This window comes from Anolis carolinensis, chromosome 4 (assembly GCF_035594765.1).
Source record: "Anolis carolinensis isolate JA03-04 chromosome 4, rAnoCar3.1.pri, whole genome shotgun sequence".
Lineage (NCBI taxonomy): Eukaryota > Metazoa > Chordata > Lepidosauria > Squamata > Dactyloidae > Anolis > Anolis carolinensis.
In genome coordinates this window covers 89,106,106-89,115,013 of record NC_085844.1, presented here as the reverse complement: position 1 = coordinate 89,115,013, position 8,908 = coordinate 89,106,106, and positions in this window count along the sequence as shown.

Below are 8,908 nucleotides of genomic sequence, written 5' to 3'. Positions count from 1 at the left end.
ATATATTTGACATATTGAAAGAAAACCAAATTGAATTTAAAATTAATATCAGAATGAAATCATAACTACATAGATTTTTTCAGGAACCAATTCAATGTATATCCATGGCAGTGGGGGCAACATTGATCTATGACTAAATAAGACAATCTATTTAGACATCACTAATTAGAAATAGGGACTACCTAAGCAAATTATTCAGAAGTCTGTATTTAGGTGTGACTTAAATCCAGGCTTGTTTGCATGCTATTGTGTAGCCTGTCAAATGGTCCAAAAACATAACATCTACATGGACCACTCATGACTATCTTTATTGGGATATATCATCATATTTAAATTAAATATTTTTACAACCCTCAATACAATGGAGGTCTGATGTCATCAGATGAAAAATAATTGCTTGTAGGCATTGTGCATAGAGTGGTATCATTAAAGTTGGTTTATTTGTTTGTTTGCTTGTTTATTGTACTTCTAAGTTAATGGTGCTAAATATATCCTCCTCATCCCCTCCTCTTTAAATGTACATTGCAAATTTCACTACTGAGTCAATGGACAATAAAGCTGTTGGCTAAACAAGGGGCAGTTATGGTTTATACCGAGAAGATTTTGAATAGGTTAAAGTTGAGGAGGAACTTCTTAATTCACTTCAAACTTTAGTGTCAAAAAAGTATAGTAACAAGTTTTAGATATTTTTAAAAAATCATCCCTTATAAAGAAAGCCAATTTTGAAAGTGCCTCCAAAAACTGTAGATCACTGATATATTGCACATCTTAGAACCAAGGTTTTCAATGCTGTTTAGATAATATGTCTTCCATGACTCCTCAAGGGTTATTCTCTACATACATCATTTTTTTACATCATTGAAACATTTTTTCTCATCCCTGAAATAAAACAGATGTCAGTACTAAGGATTTCTACAGCAAAATGGTTGACAATCTTTATTTAACACTTCTGCCCTACCCCTGTGAGGTAGGTCACTTAGGATAAGAGATAATGAGTTGCTTAAGGCCATCTGGTAAATCTGTGAATGACTGTGCATAGATAATATAATTTAATCACACTGAGCTTTAATATAAACTTGGATCTGTGTGAAAATGCAGGATTTTCAACATTTATAACAAGAAAAGGATAAGCTTTAGAGCTGAAATCATTATTCACAGTGAACGCTGATGAATTTCACAGATTAACAATGAGAGAATTCAGATAAGGCAAATGAATGCAGCAGAACTACAGAATGTTACATTCCTAAGGCACGAAGGGTGATTAAGACTCTGAAATATGTATAAGTTTAATGATAAAAGTTTCCACTTTCAATCATCCTGACACTCGCCAGCCTTGATCCCTACTTAGAAATTTGGCTGGCAGCGCCTCTCCTAAATTTCAGGCAGGAGTTTTTCAAGCCCTGAATAGAGAGTATTCAAATTTTCTTGTCCAGAGTAACAAAAGGTATGTTCACATATTTTGATTTTTTAAAAAACATTATGGTTATAATTACTGCTATTATTATTAGATTCCCTTGTTTATTTATTACTAGCTTAGGTACCTAGTGTTGCCCAGGTTAAGCATTTTGTAATGCTATTTATTAGAAATAGTCATTTTTTGGTTTGGGGTTTTATGAATGGTTCCAGTAGAAGTGGACACGACTCATTGCCCCTGAAACCAGTATTTTAAGTTGGATTGTGGTGGGTAATTGTTCCAAGTTTTATCCATATCCATTATTGGAAGGAGTCACAAGAGTTTTTGGATGTGGCTGGACTAGAACTCCCATCATCCTCTGTCTATTCCCCCAAAACACCAACAGTATTTTAAATTTGTCATGATGGGTATGTGTGTCAGGTTTGGTCCAGATCCATTAGTGGTGATATTCACTCAGCTCTCTGGATGCTCATGCTATCCCGGAAAGTACACCGATGTATACATAGATAGATATATAAATACATATATGATGCATACCTACATAGATACAGGTCCTGCATACCTAAATGAATCCATAACTATGTGAATACATAGATATATGGATGCATACCTACATGGACACCTGGACATCACTACTTCAATCCTTAGTTATTTAGTAGATATGGGCTGTTGTCTCATCCATGTTTGTAACTAGAAATTGTATACAAGTCAGATGTTTCTACACCCGTTTAGTTAATAAGCTGCTTAGTTACATAGACACTTTAAATAAGTACATGCATGCATAGATGCATAGATACATGGGTGATATATACCTACAAACCTTCTTAAGTATCAAGTATCATGTTTCTTGGGTTCCTGAGATACTTGGATTCTTGATTCATGGGTTCCTTGAAAAACTTGGTTTCTTGAATACTGGGTTATTGAGATACTGAGTTACTTTAAAAAAAGGTAAAGGTTTTCCCCTGACGTTAAGTCCAGTCGTGACCGACTCTGGGGGTTGGTGCTCATCTCCATTTCTAAGCCGAAGAGCCAGGATTGTCCGTAGACACCTCCAAGGTAATGTGGCTGGCATGACTGTATGGAGTGCCGTTACCTTCCCGCCGGAGCTGTACCTATTGATCTACTCACATTTGCATGTTTTCGAACTGCTAGGTTGGCAGGAGCTGGGGCTAGCAGCGGGTGCTCATTCCGCTCCCGGGATTTGAACCTGGGACCTTTCGGTCTGCAAGTTCAGCAGCTCAGCGCTTTAACACACTGTGCCACCACCAGGGGTCCAATATTTATATTTTACATTACATCAAGATAACCAAGATTATGGCAACCAGACTGATTGATTACTGGCAAATAGAGGGAGAAAACGTGAATGCAGTGACAGACTTTGTATTTCTAGGTGCGAAGATTACTGCAAATGCAGACTGCAGCCAGGAAATTAGAAGACATTTACTTCTTGGGAGGAGAGCAATGACAAATCTCGATAAAATAGTGAAGAGTAGAGACATCACACTGGCAATGAAGGTCCGCATAGTGAAAGCAATGGTATTCCCTATAGTAACCTATGTTACTATGTTACTCTGTGTGAGAGCTGGATCATAAGGAAGGCTGAATGAAGGAAGATAGATGCTTTTGAACTATGGTGTTGGAGGAAAATTCTGAAAGTGCCTTGGACCACAAGAATATCCATCCAGTCCATACTCCAGGAAATAATGCCTGGCTGCTCACTGGAGGGAAGGATATTAGAGGCAAAGATGAATTACTTTGACTACATAATGAGAAGACAGGAAAGCTTGAGAAGAGAATGATGCTGGGGAAGATGGAAGGAAATAGGAAGAGGGCTCACCCAAGGGCAAGATGGATGGATGTTATCCTTGACGTGATTGGCTTGACCTAGAAGGAGCTGGGGGTGGTGACGGCAGACAGGGAGCTCTGGAGTGGGCTGGTCCATGAGGTCAAGAAGAGTCAGAAGTGACTGAACGCATAAACAACAACAGACTTTTACCCATTTCAGAAGCTGCTCTGTGGTAAATGAGAACTGGGGAACTTTCATGGTCCCTATAACCCCAATCTAGGTACTACATGGAGATGATGAATTTGTAAATCACAAGTGCTTAACCTTACCTTACATATTTGTAACTTCCATAGAAAATTCCAGTCAGTATTGCTGTTGCTACTGCTACTATTGCATTTCAGATGGCTGGAGGGATTTTTTTTTGAAAAATTGTCATTTGTACAAAAAAGATGCATTTTGCACAAAATATGTTTTCTGAAAAAAGAAGTATAATGATTCTCTGATTCTAAGATTCTAAGTACAATGTAAGCAAATAATTGCTTATATTATTTATTGCTTCATTTGAGAATGAAGTTAACAAAGAATTCCAAACCTATCCTCCAATTGTTCCATTTTGCTTTTGTAAAAATTTCCTTATTTTCAGCAATACAAAGGTTTTCTGGGCAGAAAGAAAATTACCTCTGGAAAACTGATGTGTTCTCCTATGCAGAAAAAATATTTTGTAACATTTTGAGATGTTCAAATATTTGGAGAAAATTGTGCAAGATATTCTTCCTGATTGAGTTTTCTGTTTTTTTAAAAAATAACAACATATTGGAAAACACATAAAATTGAATGTTCTTTTCTCCTCTGCTTCTGAGAATATGTTTTGGAGGACCAACAGATCCAGTAAAACAGCTTGAGAAGTAATTTTGAAGTTGTAGGCAGAGAAAAAAATGAGAAAAGATCAAAGGTAGTTTCTACTGAATGCTAGTGTTTTCCATAACCCATGATCACGAGGAGACCTTCAACTTACAAAACAGGTAATTTTGATCCAGTTTATTGATTTTAGGAACATAACTCATTAATTTATCTTCAAGCCATTGTCACTATTGTGTTGTAGGAATATTTACTAATGGTAACATGAAGTATTTAAAAGTTGACTTTCACCTCCAGCTCTTTCAAATGCAATTGTAATCATTTTCATTCCTGTGAAGCTCATCTGGAGAACTGCAGGCATTTTTTTCCTCATCAGAGTTCAGATTTTCTTTTTGTGGTGTGCTACAGAAAAATGCCAAGATAGGAAAACAGCCCTGCTGATCTAATTATTAAAGAGGAGGGGAGTTAAAGAGAAAAAAAAAATCTAAGAAAGAGGTCAGCATTTTTCTTTTTTACCTAGGGAAGCTAAATATACCTCTTTCTAGCCATGATGTATATTAGGCATGGGCGAATTAATCGGAATACTAGTAAATTGGAATAAAATTGTATTTATTCTGATTTGTGAATGAGGTTCCAACGCACGTTAGCGCTTCGGAAAACCTCACAATTTCAAAGTGTTGGAGCCCATTCATTCAATGGACTCAGAAATATGATCGTAAAATAGGAAGCATTTTGGATGCAACCAAACTTTGTTTTAAGGGAGGATCAGCCTAGCCTTGGCTTGCCTCCCTGACCAATCATTTTGCACATTTATGCAAGGGGATTGCCTGCCTGGCCTGTTGTATTGGGGCCAGGGGGCAGCCATTGAAAAAAAAACAAGTTTACCAAGAAGAAAAGGGTGGGAAATTTTTCATTTAAAATTCTAAATTTAAGAAGCAAAAGAAGAAACATTTGTTTTTTGAGGAAAAAGTTGGGGGTAGGGAGGGCAAAACTTACTTTAAGATCTGACGCATTTTATTTTTAAATCAAGCAAAGTATATATTTCATTTTAAAAACACATAAAATGAAAAGGAACAGTTTACAAATCTATGTAAACACCTTCAAAATACCATAAAAGGAACACGTGAAGAGGATTGCTTTTACCCATGGCTAAAAGATAACATTGATAGTGTGTGAGTGAGTTTTAAAATTCAAACAACACCACAAGAGGAAAATACTATTTTAAGTAATTTCTCCCAACCCCTGCATTCATTTATCTGGTTAATTTTGTATAGATTAGAATTCAACCTTTACATTGCTGACATTCATAAAAGACATAATCTCAAGAACAATCCTAATATTGTCATCAAACAGGCTAACAAAAGAAGAACTGTAGTCATCATGAACAAATCTGACTGCATGCAGAAGGATGAAAAACAAACTATCCATGCCATGATTTTACCATTTCCTGTATCAAAGTTCTACAGATGAATCAGAAATAATTGCAGAGATAATTTTTCATGTAGATACAAAACCAAATCTGAATTGATAACCCTCAGAAGTCTCGACACATCCCAAAACATACTCAACAAACATAAACAGGACAACTCTGGATTGTTCATCATATCTTGTACTAGAATACTTTCAATTGGTTCATCTGGACAATAACTTCAGGCCATATGACTCCAGTAGGCCCAGCTACATGATGGAAACTACAATTTTCCTGTCGAAGTTACAGACCATTCACAAGCATTCAGAGAACATCGTTCCAGTCATTATAGATGTGGAATCCACATACACCAACATCCCACACAAAAATGGACAAACTTTTAAGTTGTCAGAAACATGACTGTAGATAGGCCCATAGCAGACCTAGCTCCCAAAGTTCTGCCACTTTGTTCTAATATATAATTACTGCACTTTTAATAATAACATATAACTTCAGGTTAACAAAACAGCCATGGGCATATATATAGCATAGCACTACAATATGCCCAAATCTTCATTGTTGACCTAGAACAATGCTTCCTTAATTTCTTCTATATCTGAGGTACATTGGTAATATCCGCATAACTTGGAGAGGACTCACTCAAGACATTCCACTAGTTTCAACAACTTTCACCATATCATCTACTTTTGTCTGGAACTATCAACAGAACAAATCTAATTTCTGGAAACCTCTGCAGAGCTACACAATTGACATCTGAGCACCACACTATTAGGCAAATTCACAGAGCAGATCATGCCTCCATTACCAAATCCACACTTTGCAGCCCAGTGCTTTGATACAATCACTTCTGCTCTAACACAAAAGACAGGGACTCCAAGCTCACTATATGAAGAAAAAGTCAAACAAACAAATCAACAACACAAGACTTCTATTACAGAACAGTCAGGAGAGAGTGGTGTCAGAATCCCACTAGTAGTCCCGATTGAGGATGGCCAGACATATCATCAAAGAACTACAACCTACTCTGGACAATAATACTGTACTCTAAAAGGCTCTTGCTAGCAGGCCTTTACTTGCTGATCAACAGGACACACAGCATGAAATGGGAAGATGGATAAGAGACTTTGCCACAAACCCAGATGCCAACTTTGTCTCCATATCTGCTCGGGGAATGTCAACCCCAGACCTAATAACATCACACAATGTTAGAGCTATTTTCATTTCTCATCCTCTAATGTGATGTCTTTCTCTGCTAACAATCTCTTTCAGCACTCTACAATGGGCAAACAGACTAGTTTATGTGCTAGACGATAAATGGACATAAATGAAACAAAAGGAATGAGAATACATTAAAAAAGTTGCAAAACATTTAAGTCTTCCTGGACTTTCCATCTATGACCCCAAAAGCTATTCTTGAACAAGACAAAACAAAACAGCACCTACAAAAGAACATTCAAACAAATTGGACAGGTCCGTAGCCAGGATTTTTATTTGGGTGGGGATGGGATTTTGGTTCCGGGGGGGGGGGGGGGTGGGGGAGCTGAGTCTGGGTAAGAGAGGATCTACCCTAGCAAACCTTTTGTATCGTTATCCCAATACCCCCATGCATATGGGATATATTGAGCATGGTGATCAGATAATGATATGAATAAACATAACAGTTTAAATAATAAATGTAAGGCCTTCTCATGGACCACCCTGAGAATTTTTTTTTGGGGGGGGGGGGGGCTGAAGCCCCTCAACCCCCCCCCCCCCCCCCAGCTACATGCCTGGAATTGGAGTATATCAACAAATTCAAGTCTATCAACAGTTAGTTGAACAGAGACAATAGTTTCATGAAACACTACATATTATTTTAACACTAGTTAACACTTCAGCCTGATGGGAGCTCTCTTGACTAGTCCATTCCTTTGTCTTTCTGGTTACCAGTCAGCATCACACTATCTTTCAATAACTCCCTTCACCACTCATATAGCTATTTATTCATCCTGGCTTGAGGCAACATCTTTCCTTCTGTCTTAGTTTCCCAAGTATCATCATTAAAACTGAATGTGACATCTGATCACCATATCCATGAGTCTTGCATTTCTATGGCTAGTCATATATATATATATATATACATCTGCCTGTAAAGGAGTAGACACTTCACTCCATGCATCTAAGAATACAGACTTAGAACAAGTTTAAGAAAAACCCATTTTCATGATGCACGAGCATTTTCAGCAAGAGGCTGGTCTGGACCGACTGGGCACATGAGCCCAGATGCAGCAGGTATATGCTAGATCTGGGGTACCTCCACGACACAAATGTCCCAGATTAACTTATCCCATGTAAAAGTGCCTCTGGTCTATGGAGGTTTATGCTACAAATTTCTTTCTCTGTATCAATCTTGAGGGTACCTTCATATCCATAAAGGTTTGTGAGCTATGGAGATAAATATGACTAGCAAGCTGATATGGGGGAAAAATACTGTAAATCTAATCCTTGTTACTCTCTATTTGCATTCTGGCCTGTCTCTCCACAATCCACATTACAAGTACTGTTCAAACAAGAGTTTCTATGATTTGATCTTACCTGCAGCTTATGGTCTATAATTTGATGACTTTATCAAAGAGCAGGGCATATAAATGAATGATTTTAATGCTTTAATCTTATGGTTTCATCTTTTAATGTATGAGTTTTAATAATTTTATTTTTTTAAATCCGTGTACTTTATGTTGTACCCTTCCTCAAGGCTTGAGGAGTGATGGGGAATAAATATTGCACCACCACCATCATCATGTACATGTTTCCTAAGGCCAAAGATAGTCTCAGACGACCTGTTTGACTGTCTTTTCAGACACACACATACACCAAACTGGATTGGATCAAGGGATGTGAAATGGTGAGTCAAAAATTAATGAATCATAAATCTTTCCAAAGGATGCTTTTCTCTTCTATCCTTTTATTTTAAGTGATTATATTTCCTCAACTCACAGAGGTTTAAAGAGAAACAGAAAGACAGTATTAACAAAAAAGGTAGCTGACAACATACTTTAAACTTGATGGAAATGGATGACTCCAGACATCTGAACCCAAGTGAAAAGTTTCATAAGCTTATTTCAAAATTAAGATAATTATGTTTTATATATAAAATTGCAAGAGACCGAATACACACACCTGCACAAACCAATGCATCCACAAATGCACATATATTATGCATAAGCATAATAAAGAGTTTTGTAATAATATTCTCCTCTTTCCCTAGATGTGAGTTTAATAAGAGTTTTAATACTTGCATTTGGAGGAAGCACATATTGCTCAAGTTTCTGAAACCACCAAAGACAATTTTACTGTATTTAAAAAGACATGCTTAGACAATGCTTTCCCCCCTCCATTGGGAATATCAACCCTGTATTTACATTCTAATATTGGCACATAT